This window comes from Adiantum capillus-veneris, chromosome 15, assembly GCF_014529385.1.
Source record: "Adiantum capillus-veneris isolate H3 chromosome 15, ASM1452938v2, whole genome shotgun sequence".
NCBI classification, from domain to species: Eukaryota; Viridiplantae; Streptophyta; class Polypodiopsida; order Polypodiales; family Pteridaceae; genus Adiantum; species Adiantum capillus-veneris.
In genome coordinates this window covers 150,864,884-150,891,020 of record NC_140945.1, presented here as the reverse complement: position 1 = coordinate 150,891,020, position 26,137 = coordinate 150,864,884, and the positions used below count along the sequence as shown (strand labels likewise).

The 26,137-nt window shown below is 41.9% G+C and overlaps 1 protein-coding gene across 1 annotated transcript in view; it reads left to right on the top strand.

Moving 5' to 3' along the window:
- The window catches only part of LOC147441673 (uncharacterized), a 31,970-nt gene extending 6,897 nt beyond the window's left edge, over nt 1-25,073 (top strand). Inside the window, exon 6 of the mRNA XM_086483776.1 lies at nt 24,714-25,073. The gene's annotated coding sequence lies outside the window, so the exon portion shown is untranslated. The remainder of the gene's footprint in view (nt 1-24,713) is intronic.
- The last annotated feature ends 1,064 nt before the right edge of the window (nt 25,074-26,137 follow it).

Genomic DNA, 26,137 nt, shown 5'->3' with positions numbered 1-26,137 from the left:
TCCATCCCAATGAGAAAGTATACTTCAATCACTTGAAGATCTTCAACCCATTTGAGTCTCTTCATATTTAGTTCTAAACCTTCTAACTCTCTCACATCAATGAAGAAAATTCCACCAGGATTTGACCACTTGATCCTCCAAGTGGAAGGAGAAAATCTATTATCTAGCCATTTCATCACGCTTTTTCACATTGAATAGTGTCGGGATAGGCAAGCCCTCATAAACCTAATATTGAAATCCATGGATTTGCGGTATGCCTGATGGAAATATTCCTGCAAAGATGGGGATATTCTCTTTCTTATTTTCTCTCCCTCTTTTCAATTAAATACCTCTTTAATTGAGTTTGCCAAAGATCACTTATTTCAACCAAACACCTTAAACTTTTTCCTAGGTCCAAGACTTTAATTAACACACACTCTGATATCACTTGTGAGATCCCCAACCCGCCGACACCAAAGTGGGATGGGTCCTTGATAGGTCTCAAGGCCTAATAAAAATCAGAGTCTCTAAACAAGAAAAATCCAAGGAATAGACCTTTACCATTGACAATGGCTTGGGTCTATAGCCCTAGAACAAGACCTAGTCCTATCTCGCAGCGAAAATGGGACAACATTTTAAAATTCCAAAACTATTTTGGCCCAATAACTTTCACAAGTTGGGCTAAGATATCCTCAACCAACGCTTTTTTCCCCCTAACATATGTGAGGGCACAGCCGCAAGTGGACTTCTCTTCTAAGTGAAGAAGTTTTCTAAACGTTTTTAGTGCGCAAGGATGGATAGTTACCTGACTAATCAGGTCCATCTGTCCATGATTGACAACCTTAGTCAATCCCCACTTACCACCCCGCACTCACACATGATTCTTTTATTTTCTAATTACTATCACATTGTTTTAACATTTAAAATAATGGTTCTTTTAACTTACCATCACAGTAATTCCTTCAATCAAGTATTAAAGATAGTATTGAAAAGCATTCTTTTAACAAATAGACATCTTTAAAGTTAAGACAGGGTACTGTCAATCAAAACATTGTCCATAATAATCATGACCAGTACTCTTCTTGTCTCAAGACCACCTAAGGGTGAAAAAGTGGCACCCATTTCTTGTTCACAATCCGGGGTGGATATACCCCCACCCAAGGTTCGGGGTGCCCATACACCAAACTAATTGCCCATACAACCGGGCGGCTCCCCTAGGATAAAAACAGTATCCTAACTTATGTAGAAACATCAGGACATGACACGGAGTAGAAACTCATCGTTCATGGAGATAACCAGCTTATCCGTGGCTGGAAAGCTATCATTATTCATCAAAATATACCAAGGAGTCGGAGGTGTCTTGAGTCAAGCTATCTTAAGGATGATCAATCATATCTTTCCTCATTCAACCAGTCTTCGCCCAAACAATTCTTTCCTAATTACAAACAATGCACGTTGGTTTCTTGGAAGTTACCTTCGGTTTTTGGCCAATTATTCCTTTTCTGATTCTTATTCACTTCTTACGTATGCAATGTTAACTTATAAAAGAACTTGAACTATTTAAAGACTTAATTGAATAATGGAAACCCACCTAGGACTGATCGGCCATCTACTGTTGTGCTGGCACCTGAAGACTCTCCTCCGTAGGCCTACTACTAGGCTCGGTTTCGTCGTTGTGCGACGCTCTAGTTTGTTTTGGAGCTACGTCCTCACCATCAGATGTATGATTGCTCCGGTCGCTTTGGGTGCCATAACTTCTTATCCGTGAATAGTCAGTTTGAGGTTTGCTCTCTAGTGATTTTTGGGTAGAGTTTCTCTCTATGTGAGAGAGAAATGGCCAAGACTTCGAGTCTGTTCCAAATTGTCAAACTGTGAAGCAAGGGGTCATATTCATAGGTTTTTGGGCACTCACATGCTGGAAATGGCAGTAACTTGCATCCCAAGGCAGCCCTACAGCTCCACAAGAGCCCCTTGCTACTAATTCCAACCTGGGCAAGTTCATTACTGTCCTACACAACCCCCCAGATACACAAAAATCAATTTTTTGCTATTATCTGACACTTTTCATGATTAATTTTGAAAATCTATGCAGCTATCAATAAAAATCTATGGATTTTATGATAAAAGTCTTTTATAGTAATGATTACCAAAATCTTCAATTTATTTATTTAATTTAACCACCAAGAGTGTAAACTTCTAGAGGCCATAACTATGCTTGTTTTTATCGGAATTCACTTCTAAAAATTTCTAGCCCGAGGTTTGTTGAGCTTAAGATTCCAAAAATACCATTTTTTATTGCTTTTGAGATAGTGTTTTTACATGATTTCCTGATCAATTTTTTCTCCTAAAGCTTGAGTTTCTTTCTGGATAGCTAGAAAGGTGGAGACCTTACATGCCATCTACAGAGTTGGCATAGCCGGCTAGTACATCTGATTCAAAAGGGAATGAAAGTCTCACAGCGTTTTGGTTTTATCCTTGTGTGTTAGATTACTCTAACTTCTCCTTACGTTAGCATTGTATCTATGGCAAACAAACTAGATTGTTGTCAGCGCCTTTGGACAAGGAGTTAGGGAGTCCTCTAGATCCCATTCATAGCGACTTGTGCGGACCTATGCCAATCAAGTCTTTAGGGAGAGAGTTATACTTCTTAACATTCATAGACAACTCTACTAGAAAGTTTTGGTAAAGAACCAATCGGGTAGAAAGCTTAAAGCTATGCATAGTGACAATGTAGGCGAGTATCTTCTCCGATTTCAAGGACTTTTGCAGTAAACGAGACATTAGAAGACAATATACCATGCCTCATTGAAAACAGTGTAGCTGAGAGAATGAATAGAACCATTCAAGAATGGGTCACATCTATGTTGTCTACGGCCAACTTACCTCAAGAATTTTGGGGAGACGTTGTTACGATGGCTGCTTACTTGATCAGGCGTTCACCTAGTACATCACTAAAATATAAGGTTCCGTAGGAGATGTGGATGGGCAAAGAGCCCAATTATGACAGATTATGTTGTTTGGGGGTGAGGAATTCTCACATGTGCCAAAAGCGCTTAGAAAAAAGATGGATCCCAAATCACACAAGTGCATCTTCATTGAATATGGTGTGGATGGAGAGATGGGATATCATCTCCAGAACCGAGAATCTAAGAAGGTTTTATGCAGCTCATAGGTGATATTCAACAAGTCTAAGATGCATAAAAATCCATTGAAAGACATTGAGTATCGCAGAGTATGATTTGAGGTTGTTTCCTGACCGCCAATTACACAGAATATTGGACGTGCTAGTGATGCACCTTCCACTAGAAGGCACACACTTGCTGCTCCAAAGAGAGCAAAATTGAGCACTCACTTCAAAGATCTACTTGTACCTCTCGTGCCCCTAAGCGTTTGGAGTCAGGATTAGACCACTTACTAGTCACTGATTGCGGTGAACCCACTTGCTACAAAGAGGTCATTCAAATGGATAATAGCGTGAAGTGGAAGAGACTATGCAATCTAAGTATAACTCAATTTTAGCCAATGAAACTTGGGATCTGACAGAGTTACCTATGGGTGAATAGACATTGCCATGCAAATGGGTGTACAAGAAGGAGTATATCACAGATGATCTCGAGTGTACGTATAAGGCTAGATTGGTTGCCAAAGTGTTCAAGAAAAGGAAAGCCATGGATTTCAATGAAATATTTTTTCTAGTGATCAAGATGACTACATTGCATCTTGTGCTTGGTGTGGTAGCCATCAAGGACTTGGAATTGGTCCAAATGGATGTGAAGATAGCGTTTCTTCATAGGGATCTGGAAGAGGATGTTTACATGAAATAGCCAGAAGGATTTGCGATAAAGCCTCAGAAGCCAACACGGATAGAATTGGTGTGTAGACTCAAAAAATCTTTGTATGGATTAAAGAAACACTCAATGCAATGGTACATCAAGTTTGATAAGTACATTCGATCCCAAGGTTACATACAAAGCCAAGAGGATCACTGCTTGTACACAAAGAGGTTGGACGATGGTTCCCTCATCATTCTAATATTGTAAGTGGATGATATGCTCATAGTCGGGAAGTCAAAAGATGTTATTGCACTTCTTGATGATGCCTTAAGCAAGAATTTTGCTATGAAAGATTTGGGCGATGCACATCACTTTCTTGGTATGTGTATCAAAAGAGATCGCAAACGTGGTATACTTGAACTTCTGCAGGAAGAGTATATTCATTAGGTCTTGCAATGTTTTAATATGCAAGGGGGAAAGCATTGAGTACCCCAATGGAAACATACAAAATACTTACCAAGCATGATTGTCCCAAATCGGATGCTGAAAAGGTAGAGATTACAAAGGTGTTGTATTATTTGGCATTTGGCAGTCTCATGTTTGCCATGGTTAGCACACAGCCAGACATTGCATATGTAGTGGGAGTGGTCAACAAGTTTATGGAAAATCCAGACAGAAAGCATTGGGAAGTAGTGAAGCACACCTTGAGATACATCAAGGGCTTAGCTACAAGCAAGTGCTTATGCTTTGGGAAAACAGTGATGCATCCATAGATGGATACATTGATTTGGATTATGTGGGTTGTATGAACAATAGGCAATCCACATCTAGCTATGTTTTCTTGTTTGTTAGAGCGGCAGTTTCTTGGAGATCGTGTATCCAAAATTACACTTTGTCTTCCACCATTAAGGCATAGTATGTTGCAGTTTCTAGTTCTAGTAATTAAGGAAGCTATGTGGTTATATCATCTAATGAGAGATTTTGGTTTACACCAGACTCCAATGCTACATTGCGACAACCAGAGTACAATTGCGTTAGCAAAGAATCCCATTTTTCACTCCAAGTCGAAACACATAGAGGTCAGGTAGAAAATGCATTGAGTTAGTCAAAGTTCACACGGATGAAGACCCAATGGATGCTCTAACAAAGAGCTTAGCCTGAGAGTGGTTCGCACATTGCATAGAGATGATGGGCATACGGTGAAGCTAGGATCATGCTTCACGTTCTGGACATTTGTACATAGTAGCCCCTATATTCTTTAGCCACTTGGGCCACGTCAAGTGGGAGATTGTTGGGTTTCAAGCCCCATGGACGGATATGGCCCAAGCGGGTGCCCGCCCACTTATTCTTGGGTTATAATGAAGAATAAAGAGATAGAGATTTTACACTCTCTAGAGCTCCACCAAAGATGTGAGCCTGCTCTTCTTCCCCTTCCTCTTCTCTCCTTGACTCTTTTGCACGTTGTCGTGCTGTGACACGTACATAGTGGGAACGCATGCTATAAGAGTTATCTTGTAACTTTTTAGATACATAATTATATTTTCTATAATGTATATATGCATATCTAAGTATAATAATAAGCTTTCTATCTCATCCTATTATCTCAAGGATAACATATTCTTACTTTACCCGCCAAAAAATACTAATGAAAAGAGTCAATAGCTCCGTCTCTTTAACTTGGGACAAAAAGAATGGATTATTTCTTTCTACTATCTCATTATTATATCACACCCTATCTAGATTGTATATCTAGGGTAACTTTCCATATATATATATATATATATATATATATATATATATATATATATATATTCTATGCATTTTTCTTTTATTTTTTTTAAAATAGCTACTAGGAAGAAATCAAATCCTAGTGGGACACTAGCTTGAATGATTCTCAAAGATACCCCTATTTTAATGCATTATTGCAAGCATGATTACAAAACTTTGTCAAGGAGCAATGTCATGCTTTTGTATTGCCCACATCATGCAGGGACAACTCATTTCCAACTTTTCCAGTTTCTATTCACACTGGCTCTTCTCTTCTTGTGTAAACCCTTGGGGGTTCCCCTCACCTATAAAAGGGACCTCTTCTTCTTTGAAAACCATTGAAGCATTCAAGCCATTCAAGCCATTGATGAGAGGAATTCATGAGAGAGTGAGTAGTAATGCTTAATTGTACTTAGCCATTAACATAAGCCTAAGCCTACACTTTCTTCTAGAGGAATTCTTGTAAGCTATCATTGGGAGATCAACTCTAATCGAAGAAGGTCTTGGATTTGGTGTATCAATCAAAGTTGAATTCTTCCCTCTTCTTCTCTCTCCATAAAAAATGGTGCCGAAGGGTTTGACAAGTAAGATGTATTCTACATTACTACTTTTTTGATTTCTTGTTGTTTTCTTTTTCATCTCTAATCCAACATATATATACCTAATCTCATCTCCTTAACCAAACCTATCTCTCTCACTGTTAGAAATTCATTCTCTCTACAAATTCTAGGTTCTCCTTGCTACAGGTACATCTCTCTCCATCCTTATTGCCTACGGGTAAGAATAGGGCTTGGGAGGGAAACTTCTCATCTCTTCACTTCTCTTATATCTACATCTCTTACATACTATCCTAGATGAATAATCCACATGATGAGAATTTATATCGCTTCTACTCTGTGCCGTCTATTAGGATTAACATATAGATTAGCCGTAAAATATACTTTCAACAACGTATAGTGTTTCTCTTTGGTCCAGAAAGGCTCAATGAAATACTTCTTTCACTGGATCCCATCATACTACCTCTTATAGACTATAACTTTTCTTTTGATGTAAGTGCAGTTATCTTGCTATGAACCAAGAGTATTTGTATACATAATTAATCCCAATCACTAGACAAAACATATATATTATGGTGACCACAAAACTACAATTCCAAAGAACAATTCGTAACCTGTTTGGTCGGCAAAGATTAAACGCCATTAACTCATCTATTAACCGTTTCATATTACCCATGATACGATATGACCATAGCCTTGATGTTTTCATCTTTGTGTTGTTTTCATATTCTCTTTTGTGTTCTTTCTTTGTGTGTGTGAGTACAAGAGAGAAAGAATGAAGCTTCTTTGATTGCACTTCCTTCCAAACCCTATATTTCATGGCATCTATGGTTTAACTCCTTCATATAGTTTTTGGAGGTTTCTCACAAACTCTCACAGCCAAAAGCCCGGCGCTTTCCTGGCAAGACGACAAATTTCGCGACATATTTTTGGTGAACCCGACACAAATCTGCGAGGGTGAGAGTTTTTTGATAACCATGGGTGATCATGTTGAGCAACAGGGTATGCATTTTGACCCAACAACAATGCAAATGTTTCAAGCATTTGCAATGTTCACGCAACAACAACATGCCACTGAAAGAAGGGAGATTTCATCAACCAAAGCCATACAAGCGGTCGTCAATAGAATGGATCATTTCAATGGAAAAGATGTAACTAAGTATGTGCGCGAGTATGTGAAGGGGGTGGAGCTGCATCGTGTGTCAGAAGGTGAGATGATTCAAAGCTTTGAGCTAGTTGTTGCTCCATAAATTAGGGAACATGTTTAAGGCAATTAAAGATGGGCATGCGAGAGATTGAGAAGAACTCAAAGTAGCTTTAAAGGAGGAATATTTCATGGAGGACTCTGAGAGAGTGACCAAAAGGACATTCTTAGAATGGGTGGTCAATCCAAAGCAAGGACTATCAATAATAGAGCTACTTAGGAAATTTGAGCGACGCTATGCACAACTCACCAGGACAAAAAGGGCCACACTAGATGTAGAGAAGACATATCTTTTCTTACAAGCTGCAGGTAAAGAGTTTCAAGAAAATTTGGAGCTTCTTCTTGAAGATAAAGATCCTAAGCAAGGACTAAAGACCGGCTGGAATGAGGTTGAAGGTGCTGTCTCACTGCTTGCCAAACGACAAAGAAGAAGGGACAAGATGGTAGTAAACACTACAAGTCCTTCCACCTCAAATTCTGACAAATGGTAAAGCCTACTTTTATCGCTTCTAAGTTTGATGAGTCCATGCTAGATGAGCTTGTGAAGGGAATGTGTGACTTGAAGGTGAAGCTTGAAAAGCTTGAAGAAAAAGGCCAACCGTGAGGGCCACTTCCTAGGCAAAGGCAATAGCCCAAAGAAGGGTTTGTTAATAGATGTATTTGGTGTGATAGTACAGATCATGTAAGAAGGGATTGTGATGATTTTAGTGATGCTTTGTCAAAAGATGTTGTCTTTTTTAAGGATGGTAAAATACACTTAAAAGAGACAGGTCTACCCTTGAGAACTAACTTTGGGAAGGGGGGAATGCAAACCTTACTTGAAGTTATGGAAACTAACCATGCCACCTCTTCAGTTGAGGCAGCTACTTATGGAGTAAAATTTATCTTAGTGATGAAGAGGTGAGTGGCCATCATGGTCAAATGTGGCCAAACGTCATGCAATTAGCTAAAAAGGGAAAGCGTACAAAAGAGATTCTACATGAAGCAGGTGATTGCATACGTCTAGAAACAGGATGGAATGATCCAATGGACTCATTGTCAGTGCATGCCTACATTACAAAATGCCAACAAAATGAGGCTATTGTAGAAGAGAAGCGCAGACGTGAGAATGATGATGAAGGACCATCAAAAGGATCTTCTAGAAGTGGGGGAAGAAGTGACTCAAATGCGTTCCCAAGCACCCCCGACACAAGGAGCACCTCCACTTGAAGTATTCATGGAGGAGTTTACAACAGGAAAGAAGAAAGAGCCAACAAAAGGTAAGACAAAAGGCCCAAGTTATAAACTACAGTCTGATATTGAGGTTGCTACAGATTTAAGGAAAGTCTTGGAGGAAAGGATCTTGAATACCAAGATTGAGTTTACTCTGGGAGAAGTTCTTGGCATTGCAAAGCGTGAATTCCATGAGGAGATCATTGACATCATCAAGAGGAAGAGGCAAACTCTTGCTGAAGTTTCTCGTCCACAGGTTGAAGGGGAAACCTTGAAGACACAAGGGATGCAGTTGCAAAATAAGGAGAATGGAGCTGTGGTAGGATGCTACCAATCTAGTGGGAGAGTAAAGCAAGTGCATTTCTCAAATGATGATGAAGAAGTTGAAGCTATTCCTAGGAGCTACTATTCACGAAGTCACTGAGCAAGGGCTACTACAGAAACTTTGGTCAAGGTAGGTGATCTTGAAGAGCCATTTGTTGCCTTGATTGACCATGGTTCAGAAATAAACATAATGTCAAAGGGTCTCTACAACAAGTGCAAATGGCCGATGGACACATATCATGGTTGGATGGTAAAAGTGGCAAACAATTCATCCGGTGAATTGTATGCAACTTGTCCAGGTGTGAAGGTGATAATAGGTGATTTTAAGATTGACCAAAACTTCTTTGTACATGATACATCTTCATATCATCTCATCCTTGGACAACCCTACATCGTGGGAGTTCGAATGGAAACAAAGGTGATGGATGATGGTTCAGCATATGCTAGGATACGTAGCAAAGATGGTAAACGAGTTGTCCAATTTCTCACAGTTTGTGTAAACCATGAAAGAAATTGTGACAACTTCAGAGAACATCATCTACCAAAGGTGAGCAAAGAGTTTCATGTTCATAGAGAAATGATGGGTTTTGGCCAAGTACCATTGTAAAACGGGATTGCAATGGTGCAAAAAGAAAAAGGGTCTCGCCTGATCCAAAAATAGGTAAAACTTTCTCAACGAGCTCCTTGGTAACAAGGAATGGATCAGTATGTTTTACAAAACTTGAAGATTTGAAGAGATGTGAGAGGCAATATGTACATAATGCACAGATAGGCATTAAAGAGAGTGCGTTGCTAGAGCCTACTAAAAATGTTTTGGGTTTGTGTGAACAAGTTTCGTTTGTAGATACTATGGGTGAGCTTGATGCTATAATGGGTGTTGGGGTATAGGCGCCTGTGCCTTGCCCGGCCGCCCAGAGTCTGGGCGCCCACTAACTTGTATACCTTATACATAGCATAAGTGTATAGGGGGCTGCTCACTCTTTGAGTCTCCCCACCCACATAGTGTGTGTCTCCTTCTCTCTCTCTCTCTCTCACTCTCTGTCTGTGGTGCTCCCCGATCCCCTTCAATTGGTATCAGAGCTATGGTGACCGCGGAGAGCACGACGGCTTTGAGAGCTTCGAGGCGATAGCTCGCTCGCTCTCGATGGTGGAGTTTCACGGAGAGCGATTTTAGCTTGAGGAGCATTGTCTTTGGAGCTTAGAAGCTTGGTGTGGTCAAGCTTGGTCGAGGAGGCGGTTGCGGCTTCCTTGGTGAGAGGAGCTTTTGAGCTCAGTGGAGCTCGTTAGAGAAGTGCTCGGCGGAGGAGAGCTTGACATTCGAGTGCTTGGATGCTGTTGTGGCAGAGCTCTTGTGTTGGAGCTTGCATTGAGAGGACATTGCATCACGTAGAGTGGAGCAGGAGCAGCTTCAAAACTGTGTGCAGCTCGTTTTTGCCATTTTTGGGCTCTAAAACGCAGTTTTTTGCGTAGCTCCGTCATACAGAGTCAGATCTACATGATCCAGGAGTCTAGGTCAGGGTTTTGGCACGCTCCGGACGCGATGGTGATGTCTATTTGCTGAAATTATGCTTTGAATTACAGCAGGTACAGCAGCAAGTTTATTTGTGCACTCTCGGGTCCCAAAAACACTGTTTTTGGCATAGCTTTCACACCCGGACTCGGATACATATGATCCAGGAGTCTACCTTGGGGTTTTGGCACTCTCCGGACGCACTCGTCATATCAGAATTGTAAAATTCTGAATGCTGAATTTTCTGCAGCAGCAGTTGTTTATTGTGTGTCGAGGATTCCACACATGGTTTGCTCTCAGATGTGAGAGTGATATTTGCTGCAAGTTTCCTCACAGGTGGGAGGATACGATGTATGCCTTATGTGGTTTGATGCTCAGGGAGACTAATGTGATTGCATTTTGAGCTCGGCAATGTATGCCTCGAGCATGTTTTTTGGCAGTCACAGGTAGAGCAGATATTTGTGTACTAGATTTGCAGGTGTTTGCAATGATGTATGCAAAGTGTGGAGATTGGTGCATGCATTTGGAGTACGGTTTGATGCGCTTTGGTTGCTCATGGTTTTGAGCGTGCAGTCAGTTTGGTTACTGGTTTTGTGGCCGTTTTACTGACGAAACTCTGGCGAAATTTTTCCAGGAGTTTTATGCGCATCATTTATGCGATCTAGGTAGAGATTGCGGGTTGCACTCAACATTTGCGTGCGGTGTTCTCTGCATGTGGGAGATTTGTGCGTGTATATGCATCGATACCGCACAGTGTGGGCTTGGTGATTAGCTCACAGATTGCAGTGTGATACTAGAGCAGGCGAGGCTTGTATTGACATTGCGGGAGCTCTATTTTGGAGTGTGTCTCACAGGTTTTACATTGTGTTTCTGGCCATATTTGTAGACAGTTTCCAGGTGTTGTTGGTGAGGTGGTTTTGCTTTCTAGTTTGCTACATTGTGCTCATGGCAGAGACAGGTGATCGATTAGATTGTGACCTCTCACAGATGCGCGTGTTTGATGGGTCAGACTTTGCAGCATGGAGAGAGTGTATGCTTGATGCATTGACACAGCGAGGGTTGCATCGACCATTGAGTGGTGATGCAGGTAGACCTTCAAACATGTCTGACGATCAGTGGCAGGAGCTAGAGGAGATGGCACTATCTACGCTCTCTTTGCACCTTGCGGAATCTGTATATGCTCTTGTTATGTATGAGACTACTTCGAGAGCACTTTGGCGCAGATTACATGATATGTATGATAGATCTGAGTCATCACGGACTCGTGTGAGACATGTACATTCACGAGCACGCCGACAAGTGACATGTTGGTATTGTGGTCATTCTGGACACGTTAGACGGCGTTGTTTTCGTCGTATGCGACATCGTAGGAGACATGGCAGTCTCAGAGATGTATGTAGTGATGCCATGGACTCAGTTGCTTTGACAGTTGAGGCAGATGTAGTGTCGAAGTATACTAGTGACGGGGATGTCACTTTTACCTCGAGCTATGCACGAGATGCTATACATGTAGATAGTGCACTCCCTTCGCAGTGGTTGCTAGACGCAGATGCTATGTTTCATGTCACGCCGCATCGTGCATGGTTTTGTAGCTATTCTAGCGGGATGCTTGGCAGTGTACGTTTGACCGATGGATCGGTGCATGCGATAGCAGGTGCAGGAGATGTGAGACTGTCATTACCGAGTGGTGCATCTTACTTGTTACGACATGTGCGCTATGTACCAGATTTGACAGTGAGTTTGATCTCGATTGGTCAGCTAAGAGATTGTGGATGTCAGATTTCGCTACGAGAGCGAGATTTTGTGATGCATTTGGGTTCGCTAGTGATTGCGAGAGGTGCCAGGAGTGGTACAGGTTACCCATTGCATGTGGATCACGCGAGAGACGGTGTTGTCTCTGTGATCATGCAGCCAGGTAGAGAGCGAGAGAGCAGGCGAGTCTCTTTTGCTTGTGGGTTGCAGGATGCTTTGCATGGAGTGCAGAGTAGTGAGATCGTTGTGCACACGGTTGGGGCACGACTTGAGCAGTCACATAGAGAGGTGACAGAGTCAGACATGCATGCTTTGCTAGTGACTGAGCAAAGCAGAGACTCAGTTGTGCTAGATACTTCTATGCAGGATAGACAGGTAGAGCGGTCTTGCTCTAGTGAGTCACGACAGGAGGACGTTTTGCAAGAGTCTATGCATACGGAGTTAGAGCATGAGAGCTCTAGTGAGTCACAGCAGATTGAGTGGTCATGTTTGCAGTGGATGATTGCAGAGGAGGCTGAGATGTCAGCAATTATGCAGTCATTCCTTTCTATGCTCGACAGTGAGCATGGGGATATAGTTGTGCAGGATATGTCTTCCAGCAGACACCTAGAGCAGCTGGTTTGCTCTGAGGTTGCACGACAGGTACATGTCTGACGATCAGTGGCAGGAGCTAAAGGAGATGGCACTATCTACGCTCTCTTTGCGGACAGTCAAGAGATGCATGTGGCTGACACGCCTTGTCACTCAGAGATGCCTATTGCCAGGGATATATATGTTGATGCATGCTCCGTAGAGCTAGCAGGGCCCGCTAGCATTGCATCGGCATTCGGTGGTCTCATGTACGAGATGCTGATCTCGAGGCCCGACATAGCAGCTGCAGTGGGAGCATTTGCAGCAGGGTTGATCAGTCGTTCGATGACTGATCTTGGCATAGAGCATAGGGGAGGTTTGCAGGTATTGCGTACATACTTGCAGTACGTGTGCGGTACGTCTGGTGGTGTATGGACTTACACGGGAGCAGGACAGCCGGATGCACACAATCACAGCCAGCCAGTGGGCATCGGTTGAGAGCGGTTTTCTCTCACCTTTTTTAGTCTTTAGACTAGGTTCCCTTGCTTAAAGGCACAATCGCCTTTAAGTGGGAGGTTGTTGGGGTATAGGCGCCTGTGCCTTGCCCGGCCGCCCAGAGTCTGGGCGCCCACTGACTTGTATACCTTATACATAGCATAAGTGTATAGGGGGCTGCTCACTCTTTGAGTCTCCCCACCCACATAGTGTGTGTCTCCTTCTCTCTCTCTCTCTCTCTCACTCTCTGTCTGTGGTGCTCCCCGATCCCCTTCAATGGGGTCTAATTTGCATCTTGAAAATGAAGTTGTGGAAGTTTGCTCTATGGAAATGTATCAAGTGATAGAAACCTTTAAAGAAAACCAAATAGTTGGCCCATAATTCCATGTTGAAACTAAATACAAGAGTGTAGCAAAGAAGGTGAAACCAGCAGCTTCACCCTTACCACCCAACAACAAGGAAAGGATTGATCAAACTTCTTTGCAACCAAGTTTAAGGAATCGGGCATACCTTCACAAAGGAGTCTTTTCAAGAGTTGCAGATCGGTTGCGAGGAGTTTCTAACACAGGAGGAGACAAAGTGCTTCAAAGAAATGCTTTCAAAACATGGTAAGGCTTTTGCATTTGAGCCACACGAGATAGGATGTTTTGATCCTTCTATTGTAGCTCCTATGGTAATTTTCACAATATCTCACGTGCCTTGGAATCTGCGGCCTATTCCGGTTCCAAAGGCTCATTTGCCAAAGTTAGTGGAGCTACTGAATGAGAAGATCAAAATGGGAATTTTGGAGCCTTCTTGTGCTCCATACTGAAACAGGTGGTTCATAGTTCCAAAGAAGAATGGTTCTCTACGCTTCATCCAAGATATGAAACCAATAGGCAAGGTGACAATTAGAAATGTAGGTACATGTCCAATTGCGGATGAGTTTGCAGAGGTGTTTGCAGGAAGAGCAATCTACTCGATGGGGGATCTCTACTCAGGGTATGATCAATTTCAACTTGCAATCGAAAGCAAAGACTTGACAACCATGAGGACACCTTTGGGTTTGGTAATGATGTGTACCTTGCCATAGGGAGCAACCAACTCGGTTGCACATTGATGAATGGGATGAATAAGGTCTTACGTGACTTTATTCCTAAAATCACAATGCCTTTCATTGATGATTTACCTATCAAAGGATGTGAAGAAATTGACAAAGATGAAGCTTTGGATCTCAAGGGATGTCGCAGGTTTGTGGTAAATCACATAAATGATTGTGATAAAATTTTGTCTAGGTTGGAAGAAGTGAATCTTACATTGTCAGGGAAAAAGTCTATGTTTGGTGTCAATGAAGTGCTCATTGTGGGGCACATGTGCGGGCCATATGGTAGGAAACCTTGTCCAGCAAAGGTAGATGCCATCCAAAGAATGAAAGAAACATGCACTAGCATCACTGAGGTTAGAAGGTTTCTGGAAGCATGTGTCTTCTATGTTATTTGGATTCCACATTATGCACATGTAGCTGATCCTCTTTAGCAATTGCTTAGAAAGAATCAAAAGTTTAAATGGATAGAAGCACATGTAAAATCCATGAAAAAGCTAAAAGAGTTGCTCCAGTCAGCACCAACTTTGAGAAAGGTAGACTATGAGTGTCAGAGGCCAGTAATAGTGACAGTAGACACCAGCCCTATAGGGATTGGATGGGCAATAGGGCACGATGACGAAGAAGGACGCAGGTATGTGGTAAGATTTGGAGCAAAGGTACTAAGTGCTCACCAATGAAAGAATCCATAGATGAAGAGAGAGCTATGGGGCATGGTTATGGCCTTGAAAAATGGAAAAGAGTACCTAATAGGTGCATGTGTGGTTGTAGAAACAGATTTTCTACCACTTCTTGGGATGATTACAAGCTGCTCGATGCCACACATTGCTATGTTGCGATGGATTGCCTACATTAAGTCCTCAAATCCCGAGTTGAAGCACATTGCAGGTAAAGACAATACAGTGGCAGATATGCTATCAAGGGCAAGGTATGAAGATGAGTCACAAATGATTGATGAGGGAGATGATGTAGGCACAAAGTTCTATTCTATCTCTCATGTCAAAGGTAACAATGTCTGCATGACTAATTCACTTGAATTGTTCTTGAAAGATATTTATGAAGGTGATTGGCTTCTTATTGGAAGCTACTTGAGTACTCTAACAAAACAGGATGATTGGTCTGAACAAGAATTCAAGAGGATATGCAGGAAAGCATATGGGTACTTTTTGAGGGATGGTTACTTGTGGAAGCATCCTAAACAAAAGGGTGCTATACCACAACGGGTTATATGTAAAAAAGAGACTCGAGTAAAGCTCATGCAAGAGTTTCATGAGAGTCTATGGTCTAGACACAGGGGTGTGTGGGCAACCTTCTCTAAGTTGAAAGAAAAATACTGGTGGAAGGGTATGTATAAAGATGTATCTCAGCTTGTAGAGTCGTGTGTAACTTGTCAAATGTATTCAAATGTCCGAAATTGTGATGAATTGCACCTTACATATCCATTGGCCATGCAATATAAATGGGTTGTGGATCTAGTCACAATGCCTTTAGGACTCTGGCAGATGAGATACTTGGTTCTTGCACGAGAGGACCTAACTAATCAGGTTGAAGGAAGAGCATTAAGAGATAAAACCACAGAAGCTGTGTGAAAATTCCTTCTCGATGAGGTGATTTGCCGTTATGGTTGTGTGGGAAAGATCACTGCAGATAGAGGTGAACTGGATGCCAAAGAAGCTCATTTCCAACATTTCCAGTTTCTATTCACACTGGCTCTTCTTTTCTTGTGTAAACCCTTGGGGGTTCCACTCACCTATAAAAGTGACCTCTTCTTCCTTGAAAACCATTGAAGCATTTAAGCCATTCAAGCCATTGATGAGAGGAATTCATGAGGGAGTGAGTAGTAATGCTTAATTGTACTTAGCCATTAATATAAGCCTAAGCGTACACTTTCTTCTAGAGGAAGACTATCCATTCTTGTAAGCTATCCTTGGGAGATCAACTCTAATCAAAGAAGGTCTTGGATTTGGTGTATCAATCAAAGTTGAATTCTTCCCTCTTCTTCTCTCTCCATAAAAAATGGTGCCGAAGGGTTTGACAAGTAAGATGTGTTCTACATTAGTACTTTGTTGATTTCTTATTGTTTTATTTTTCATCTCTAATCTAGCATCTATATACCTAATCTCATCTCCTTAACCAAACCTATCTCTCACACTGTTAGAAATTCATTCTCTCTACAAATTCTAGGTTCTCCTTGCTACAGGTACATCTCTCTCCATCCTTATTGCCTACGGGTAAGAATAGGGCTTGGGAGGGAAACTTCTCATCTCTTCACTTCTCTCATATCTACATTCTCACATACTATCCTAGATGAATAATCCACATGATGAGAATTTCTATTGCTTCCACTATGTGCAGTCTATTAGAATTAACGTATAGATTAGCCGTAAAATACACTTTCAACAACGTATAGTGTTTCTCTTTGGTCCAGAAAGGCTCAATGAAATACTTCTTTCACTGGATCCCATCATACCACCTCTTATAGACTATAACTTTTCTTTTGATGTAAGTGCAGTTATCTTGCTATGAACCAAGAGGATTTGTACACACAATTAATCCCAATCACTAGACAAAACATATATATTATGGTGAGCACAAAACTACAATTCCAAAGAACAATTCGTAGCCTATTTGGTCGGCAAAGATTAAACGCCATTAACTCATCTATTAACCCTTTCATATTACCCATGATACGATATGACCATAGCCTTGATGTTTTCATCTTTGTGTTGTTTTGATATTCTCTTTTGTGTTCTTTCTTTGTGTGTGTGAGTACAAGAGAGAAAGAATGAAGCTTCTTTGATTGCACTTCCTTCCAAACCCTATATTTCATGGCATCTATGGTTTAACTCATTCATATAGTTTTTGGAGTTCTCTCACAAACTCTCACAGCCAAAAGCCCGACGCTTTCGTGGCAAGACCGCAAATTTCTCGACAACGTATCACCCTGATCTTTCACATTTGGCTGATATCAAACAGAGGTTGTCCTTGTGATCTCATTGGAACATATTGGATATTTCATCATATTTGGGCTTTATTAGCACTTGTTTGTCTCATGATTTGTCCATGTTCCTTCAATGGCACACCATTTGAATGGCCTATGTTGTCCCGTAGGTTGTCCCTGAGGTGGTGTTGGGACAAGGATCCTAAGCCTAGAGGGTTAGGGACCTGAGCCAGGGGCTCGAATTGGACCAGTGTGGACTGGGGATCCATATGATGGCTAGGGCTAGGAGCCGGTCTATACATAGGGTGGTGGATCCGGTATCACAGTTTCCTAGGCCTTACGTTGGTATCAGAGCAACGTGGGAGAAGGAAGAGGGGAGATGGAGGTCTCGCATAAAGTTTTGCATGCTCTCTCTCTCTCTCTCTCTCTCTCTCTCTCTCTCTCTCTCTCTCTCTCTCTCTCTCTCTCTCTCTCTCTCTCTCGTCATGGAGAGCAAGTCAAGGACGAAGAGTCGAAGGTCACGTAGGAATTGTCCCCTGAGGAGGGTTGAAACAGCGGCAGTGGGAATACCCGCTTGCAAGACACAATCTCGGGGTCAACCACCACAAAAACGCAGGCAGCTTGGCTCACAGAGTTCACGCTGCGAAGGGGGAGATTTTTTGACATAGGAGCTTAAGCCCTCGTGGATTGCAGGCGACACCATCGTTCTCTCCTTCCCTGCACTGCAGACCCACCATCGCCATGCGTTTCCTCACGGTGGCTTACACAAGGTGGGCTCCCTAAGGGTGCCCTAAGGTCACCCTAAGGGCCTTATTCCACAGCAATTCCTCGGAAGGACAATCCTCTCACCTTGGGCTGCATGCAAGGTCGTAAGGGCAGTGAAGGACAATCCTCTTATCTTGGGCTGCCATGGTTTGCCGCAATTTTGATAGAGCGATGATCTTGTTAAGGCAGGCAAGCAACAGGTGAGTCTATCCGACATTGTGAAGGTTTGCGATGCACGAGATCTATCAGCTATGTAATGATCTCGCGCGACTACCCTTGGCAAGGCCAATTGGGTGGAAATTCTATAGTTTACATGGGTAACAAATTACAAGTTGAACAACGGTTTTTAGAGGAGTCTCAATGAGCAGTTCTTGTCTTGTGAAGCTGACCATGAGTATGGCCATGCCGAGATTGGCCTTGCATGGAATTTCTGAAAATACTCGTCACGGCCATGCGGCTAGCAAGGTTAGTCGGCACAAGTCAGTAATGAGGTATGCATTTGTTTTTGAAGTTGTTTGGAAAATTTGTTTGAACATGATGAGTGATTCTTGTCCCAGCAAGGCTATTGTACAAGTGATCAATCTCCATTCATTTGCATAGTTTTGCTAGCATGCATGATCATCACTTGCACATGCAACTGAATTATGCCTATAATGTGCATGCTGCATTGTTACTTTGAAATTTACATAACATTTCAGGCAAACAAGGCTTGCATGCAATCAAGGGGAGTGCACTTTAGGCATTCCAATCACAAGCATGGATTGTGACAATTGTTTTAAGCATTAAAATTTTGTTGGCATCGAACCAATGCTTAACCTGCCAACATGACTCAAGCATGCCTTGAGTACCTGCAGTCTTGATCTGCTGCATGGGTCAATAGCAGCTCACTTTTGATGCCCATGGAATCTCAAGGAGATTGGCACACCCTGTGGTTCGACTTCATGAAGGGTGCATAGAGCTCGGCATGGCCGACTTCTTATCACCGCTTCTAGAAGCCGGCGAGCATCAAAAGTGAGCCAATCTCAATTGAAATTGCTTGACAAGGTCAATTCTCGTTTGCCATGATCTTTGTACGTCGTCTATTGACTACGATTTGGGCATCTTGCATTGAAGATTCTCTCAATTGAACTATGCTATGAGCATACAAACTTGGCACGAGAATTGGCAATATGATTGCAGGTTATTTCATTACATACCAGACGGGTGTATCTCAAGACAACTGGTTACAGCATGACAACCAGGTTAGCCAAATTTATGTTTTGTTTGTTTTTTCATGAAAACATATTTACGTTTTTTGTTTTGCAAAGCAATGTGATTTGCTAGTTTCACATGAAGCAAGGCTTCTAGATCGTGCTAAGATACTGCCCATTGACTTGGCATCAAGGGCATTGGCACGCAAGTTTGGGGAACTGGTACAATAAAAAATATGTTCCCATTTTAGGCATAGTGACATCACGTTATGATGTATCACTACCACTACAGAATGTGCAACGCACTTATGGTTTTGGCTCTCGCGCTTGAGACCGTCATAGTAGCCAAGGGCTTACAACCTTACATGCAAGGCATGCTAGCCAAGTGGACTGAACTCCCGGGGCGGTCACTTTTTAGAATGTGTATGCTATCACGTGAGTTAACCGGAGAGGATTATTAGAAGATCAAAATGTATCAAAATATATACATACAGAGGGGGGTGGGGGTTTTCTAAATAGGCACGTCGTGTAAATATAGTATGTATATTGAGGTATTATTAATAACCTCTTGAACGCACGTGATATAGGAAGCTTTTGATAAGTGATCACCCCGGGATTGAACTCCACCACATCATGCATTACGCTTCCGCTATAACACCAGACAATTTGTCAAGGACAAGATAAGTTCTAGATTGTTTAACATGATTTTTGGGTCGTTGTCAAAACACAACAACACTAAAAAGAACCTAAAAGTCGGACTTAATTCAAAGGCAAACTGCTATCATTAAGTCACACTGGTTTCGTCACAACCACATACAATTTGTTAGTAAAGCACCACTACATGGTAGCTCAATGCCTGCAACAGTACCTACAAGTGTGTACCAATCGTATATACCTATAGGTCCTCGTACTCATGTAGTCCCTACCATTCCCATTGTTTCAACTACCTATGCTCCACAACCACAACACCCAAGTTCTTATTTCCATGGGACAACAACGGCTAGCATTAGCATGTCACATCCGACGTCTGCTATGCCTAAGGCCACACATATGATATTTGGCCCACCACATGGTACAAAATCGTACCCAACATGGAACCCAAGGGCTTCCTATGCACCAAGCCGAATGCCAATACCTACTCCACATGTAGTCTCTGAAGCGCCTTCACCCACGGTGCCTGCTCACTTAGGTGACTTGGCAACATTTTCTGAAGCTATCGATCGATCTATTGCTAAGAATATGCGTAACACGCCTGATAGAGAACCTAGAAGTAAAGTAGTACAAATATCCAAGCTCACACAAGAATTTAGTGGAGACGGGGATGTGAGAAAGCATATCGAAGTGTTTGAACAAATATGCGATTCTCTATGAGAACACAATGACCTGCATAAGAGTAATGCTTTAAGCCTAACCTTAAGTGGGAAGGTTGGGGATTGGTATAGAACCCTACGGGTGGAAGAGAAACAATTTACCCTACTCTTAGGATACTGTTATTGAAAGAATACATACAAGAGGGAGTGCTTTGGGGTGTTGCCTCTCAGCTCCAGAAAGCCCAATGAGAGGAAGGAGAGTCGATGAGAGACTTTATTAGTTGCTTAAAGCATTTGAATTCTCGCTGTAATCCAAATGAGCACTTCAATAAGAATCAATTTCTTGATAGATTCATTAGGGGATTACGACATGAGGATATCTACGATGGCCTAGTCATTAGAGGTATCACCACTTGGAAAGCAGTCACCACCAATGTGATCCAATTGGAGGATAATTGAATGATTCAATGAGAAAGAGTGTCTGTTGAGCCTAAATCCATTAGCTTGCAAGCATCGAGGCATCAGCCAATGACCCTAAAGCCTATTGCTAAGGAGCCAAAGATATCTGAGATGACTTTAGCAGATCTCACCACCAACCTTAGCATGGGCAGATACACCTCGAGTGCCTGCATTGATGCCGTCCCCACCTCTTGAACAAACGTCACAACAAATGGTCCCTAGGACCCAAAATGTTGTTCAAACAACACCCTTACCACCTCCAGTGCTAGGACCACAACCACCACATCCGAGAATCACTTCTGTGAATCAAGTGGGTTGTGAGTCATCTATTGCTTGTTTGGAAGGCTGTGAGGAAGATATAGATCCTAATATTGCCTATGGGATGGATGTGCTTGAAGAAAGTCCACAATACTACATGGAGGACTATTGGGGACAAGTCAAACCTATCTATCAAGTAGCTGCTCTTGCTGTAAGAGGCCAAAATATCAATTACACTGCTAAGAGACCACCTCTTCAAGGCTACAAAAGAACGCCACACTGATGCAAACCAATCAATCGAGCACGTCTACAATGCCGATACTCGTGGGTAATCGATGTGGCATAGATCATTTGATTGCCCAATGTCCAAATAATCCAAATGCACCGAAGATCATGCCATTAAACTTGATTGACGTTACCAAGGATCCATCACAAAGTAAACATGTGGTACCAGTAAACGTACTCACATGATCGATGCTCTAAAAACAAAATTATATTCTTGAGGAAGAGACACAACATCAATTTCCCAATCTCAAAAAAAGAAGAAAATACGAAGGAAGAGATCGCAAAAAGCAGCAAAGTCAGACCCAGTTCAAAGACCAACATAGGGAATGGTGACAACCCCGTATATATGAATGACACTGAAGAGGATTCTGATTCAGGAGAAACCATGGAGACCAAAATAACCACTAAGATAGAAACCAACAAGGAAGATCTTCATGAGCCACAATGGCCAGGATCCAAGAAGAAGATAAGAACTTATCCAAACCCTATAGAGGAGATTGAGCGAGTGAAGCAATTAAGGACCAACACCTAGGCAACACCTAGGTAGATCCAGATTACAGACACCATGTTCCCTATGCAACAACAACCTCACCAAGTCCATAGACCCTTAGCCATACCTAGTGTCATCCAAGAAGAAAGTGACTTAAAGTCCATAGACCCTTAGCCATACCTAGTGTCATCCAAGAAGAAAGTGACTTAAAGTGATGGGAAAGTGGGCGTACTCCCTTCTTGATGGAAAGAATGTTTACAGAGGGACTACCTGATCCTATAGAAGAAATGGAGGTCCCATCTTCCCCATGTCAAGGGACTGAAGCCCAAAAGGTGTCATTAAACATTGCCAAATTGATGGGTTTCATGTCTTCAGAAGTTAGAACCAGCATCATGTCCAAACTATATAAAGACCCTGAGCTAGTCTTAGCTCTTCGAGCTTTCCTAAATGGAGAACTAAAGTTTGGGCCACCACAATTTGCACAGATGGATGGAGCTGGGGAGATGCCAATAGAGGAGGAACACTTAGATCCACAACCCAACCTAGATGAGAACCTTGTTATAGAAATACCTGTTAACAAGTTGCGACAATACTTTGAGGGTGATCAATCCAATGCGACCATAACAATCACTACTAAGGGATTAAGTGTGAAGGGAATCCTTGATGGTGGTTCTAGGGTTAGCATTGTGACTAAAAACGCTGGGAAACTATGGGAAGACCTCACCTTACAGCCACAACCATAGTAGTGAAGATGGCCAATGGGTCTATAATTAAACCTATTGGGATGCTAGAAGATCTCAAGATCAAGGTCTTTGGACATAAAATAAGAATTACCTTCATTTTTATGGATTTCTCCAAGCATACTATGGCATCGGAGATGATCTTAAGACGTCCTTTCATGAGGGAAGAAAAAATGGTGCATGACTGGTCTAAAAACCATCTCTACCTGCAGTTCCAAGATTCTGTCATTCGAGTGGATCTTGTAACTGGTCGAGCACATCCCCTGGGAAACAAGTTTATAATTGATCATAGATCTGACACCATAGTTCACTCGGCACCATTGCAGTATTGTTACACTTTTAAAGTGGACACTGATGTTGGGGAAGATTCTCCTTATATGAATGTACTACCTGGGATGACTGAGTCGAACAATGTGGATTGGGTCCACCTAGAAGCAACCATAGACACTTGGGGAAATAGGGGACAACCTGGGTAACATTAGAGGGGGATGAAATGCAAACAGTTTGACCTACCCAAGGAAGGGGGGAAGTCTTCATTCACGTCAGCCTATTGATTTATTTACCTCTTACCCTTCATTCCCCGACCCTTGAGATTTCCGATCTTAGGGAATGTATATATAAAGCCTTATACTCACAAAAAAGAAAAATAGTAAAGAGCAAGAGCAATTAGCAAACAAGTATGCACAATAAAAGTCAAAACATTGACCCAGACCTATAGATTCACATCTGGTACACTGATACGAAACCCTATGTCATCAAACACCTTTGATCCTCATCAGTCAAGTGATGGAGGGTAGGTAAGATTAGTACGATAGGAGTGTTTCTGTTTTAGATTTTAGTGATTAGCAAAGTTCTTTCTTCCCATTGATGTGCCTCCTAGAGGTATTCTTTGTGTTTTCTCGTGTGTACAGGAACGTGTTGTTGTGGTTAGGATTTGGACCTTCATGGAATCTTTCTCTCATCCACTTTTCAAATCAAGCGCGATCATCAACACAAACAAGCGTTTCTTGTCCATTAGAATTGCCCCTTATCTTTTTTGCATCGATGTTTGTCTGCTTTAATTGTAATTGGTAGCATAATATTATTCAGTGCCTTTGCTTAGTATCAAACATTAAATTCAATGTAAGTTTTTGTTATAATCACTTGTCTAGGTTGAAAAAGCAAGCACTCCGACTAAGCTAGTTTGACCAAGCTAGGCGTTAGAGATCTTCTCTTAATACCATGGGGAATGTCTTCCTAATAATCTATGGTTACTTAGGCTCTTAGTCCGATTTAGGCAGCATTGTGTGCAACGTACTAGGGCTTTCTAGTGGGATTAGTCCCTATTGACCTTTAGCTTAAGTATTATAAAGGGAGTTTACTAGTGTGATGAGCCTGGGGAGGGTAACAATGTTATATGACCCCCCAAAGTTACAAAATTAAAATGCTGAAAATGAACAAACAAAAAAATCAAAGTGCCACAATGTAAAATCTTAAGCTAGAAGAGAAACCTCAGCTTGGTTTGGTACTCCACTCACATGTATCGCCTATGGTACTAGAGCCCTAGAGGTTCCCAATGTGGGCGCTTTTCCTTGAAAAGCAAAAAACCCAAGTCATACAAAATAAGCACACACATCAAAATTGAAACAATGTAAAAAGACTTTGGGGGGTCAAAGAAAAGTAAATAAGTCAGGCGATGATTTCATGAGAATTCCTTTTATCGTAGCTTAGCTAGGAGGTCTTCTAGGTATAGCCTCTAGTCAGCCCTCAAACATGAAATACTTGGCTCTCATGATTAAACAGCTCAATTGACCAGAGAAAATTGAGAAGCTTGCCCATGGTATTAATAGTCGATCTTTAGTGTCTTTCGATCGTTAAATTAGCGACCCCAGACTTGTTTAATTTTTTATCTTTACAAATGTTTATGCGTTTGATTATATTTCAATTTAATATTTATTATTGGCAAATGGTTTAAATTCTCTTACCAATCAAATTGTCTACCTACAACTGCATATGCTTTTTAATTGTATATGAGAATGCAATTACTATGCCAATGTTGTTTGATTTTGCAGTGATGACTGAAGAAGGCTAAGGACATTCATCTCAAATGCTCTTCCACCTCGACGAATAAGCTTCAACTCAATAGCTTCTAAGGACGGAATCTACATCAGGAAGGGGGACATGTTAATGCTCACGCACATTCCTATCACCTAAGACGGACGTCATATTATTTATTTGGTAGAGTCAGTTATCGGGCTTGTCGGTCCAATAGGAAAAGGGTAAGAGTGATCGCCAATGAGAGGCGCACTCTAACTGGAACATTCAAGGGATTAGTTGGCTAAGCATGGGCGCCAAAGTGTGAATCGAGTGAGCTCATATAAAAGTCAACTAAACCTAAAATTCAGTCATTCTCTCATTTGTGCAATTGAAGAGTGCCGCTTGCTCCATCTCCATCTCCTTGTGTGTGTGTGTGTGTGTGTGTGTGTGTGTGTGTGAGAGAGAGAGAGAGAGAGAGAGAGAGAGAGAGAGAGAGAGAGAGAGAGAGAGAGTGCGATCGAGCATTGCAATGACGGCATGGCAGTGGCGAAGCAGTTGAGCACGGCGCAACGATGCCTCCCTCTTCTTCGCGGCGAGGAATCCTCCACGACAGCAAGCGTAGAGCGGTGAGTGACACACTATCGTCATCTTTGAGCTTACTAGTTTAGGCTAGTTGCATGCGATAGATGTGCACAAGTACCGGGCTTGTCGGTCCAATGGGAAAAGAGTAAGAGTCACCTAAACCTAAAAATCATTCATTCTCTCATTTGTGCAATTGAAGCATGCTCTTGCTCCATCTCCATCTTCTTCTTCTTCATCTCCTTGTGTGTGTGTGTATGAGTGAGAGAGAGAGAGAGAGAGAGAGAGAGAGAGAGAGAGAGAGAGTGTGCGATTGAGCATTGCAACGATGGCACGGCGGCGGTGAAGCGGTTGAGTGTGGCGCAGCGGCGGCTCCTTCTTCTTCACAGCGAGGAATCCTCCACGAAGGCGAGCGTAGGGCAGTGAATGACACACCCTTGCTCTCTTGAGCTTGCTAGATTAGTCTAGTTGTGTGCTTGGAGCCATTTGTGGCTTGCACACAGTGTATCGGCAAGTCCCTTGCATTGACACGTGTGACAGCCGTGCACACTTAGGAAACTACTCTAAATCCTTTTTAAGGTCCGCTCTCTCCCTCTCTCTGTCTCTCTTTCTCTCTCTCATTTTAGTGTGAATGGATATCAATGTGATGTTTTTCTTGATGTACAATTAATTATCTGATTACTATTGTCTGACACTTTGTTTTTGTTTTTATTTTAAAAGATATGGATCTGTATTGTCTATTGTTGTAATATTTCTTGAAGTATAGTTAATGGTGTTGTTTGGCTCTCATTTTAGGATAAATGGATAGCAATGTGATGTTTTGCTTGATATCCAATTAATATTCTAGTTGCTATTGTATGATACTTTTTTTTTGTTTTAT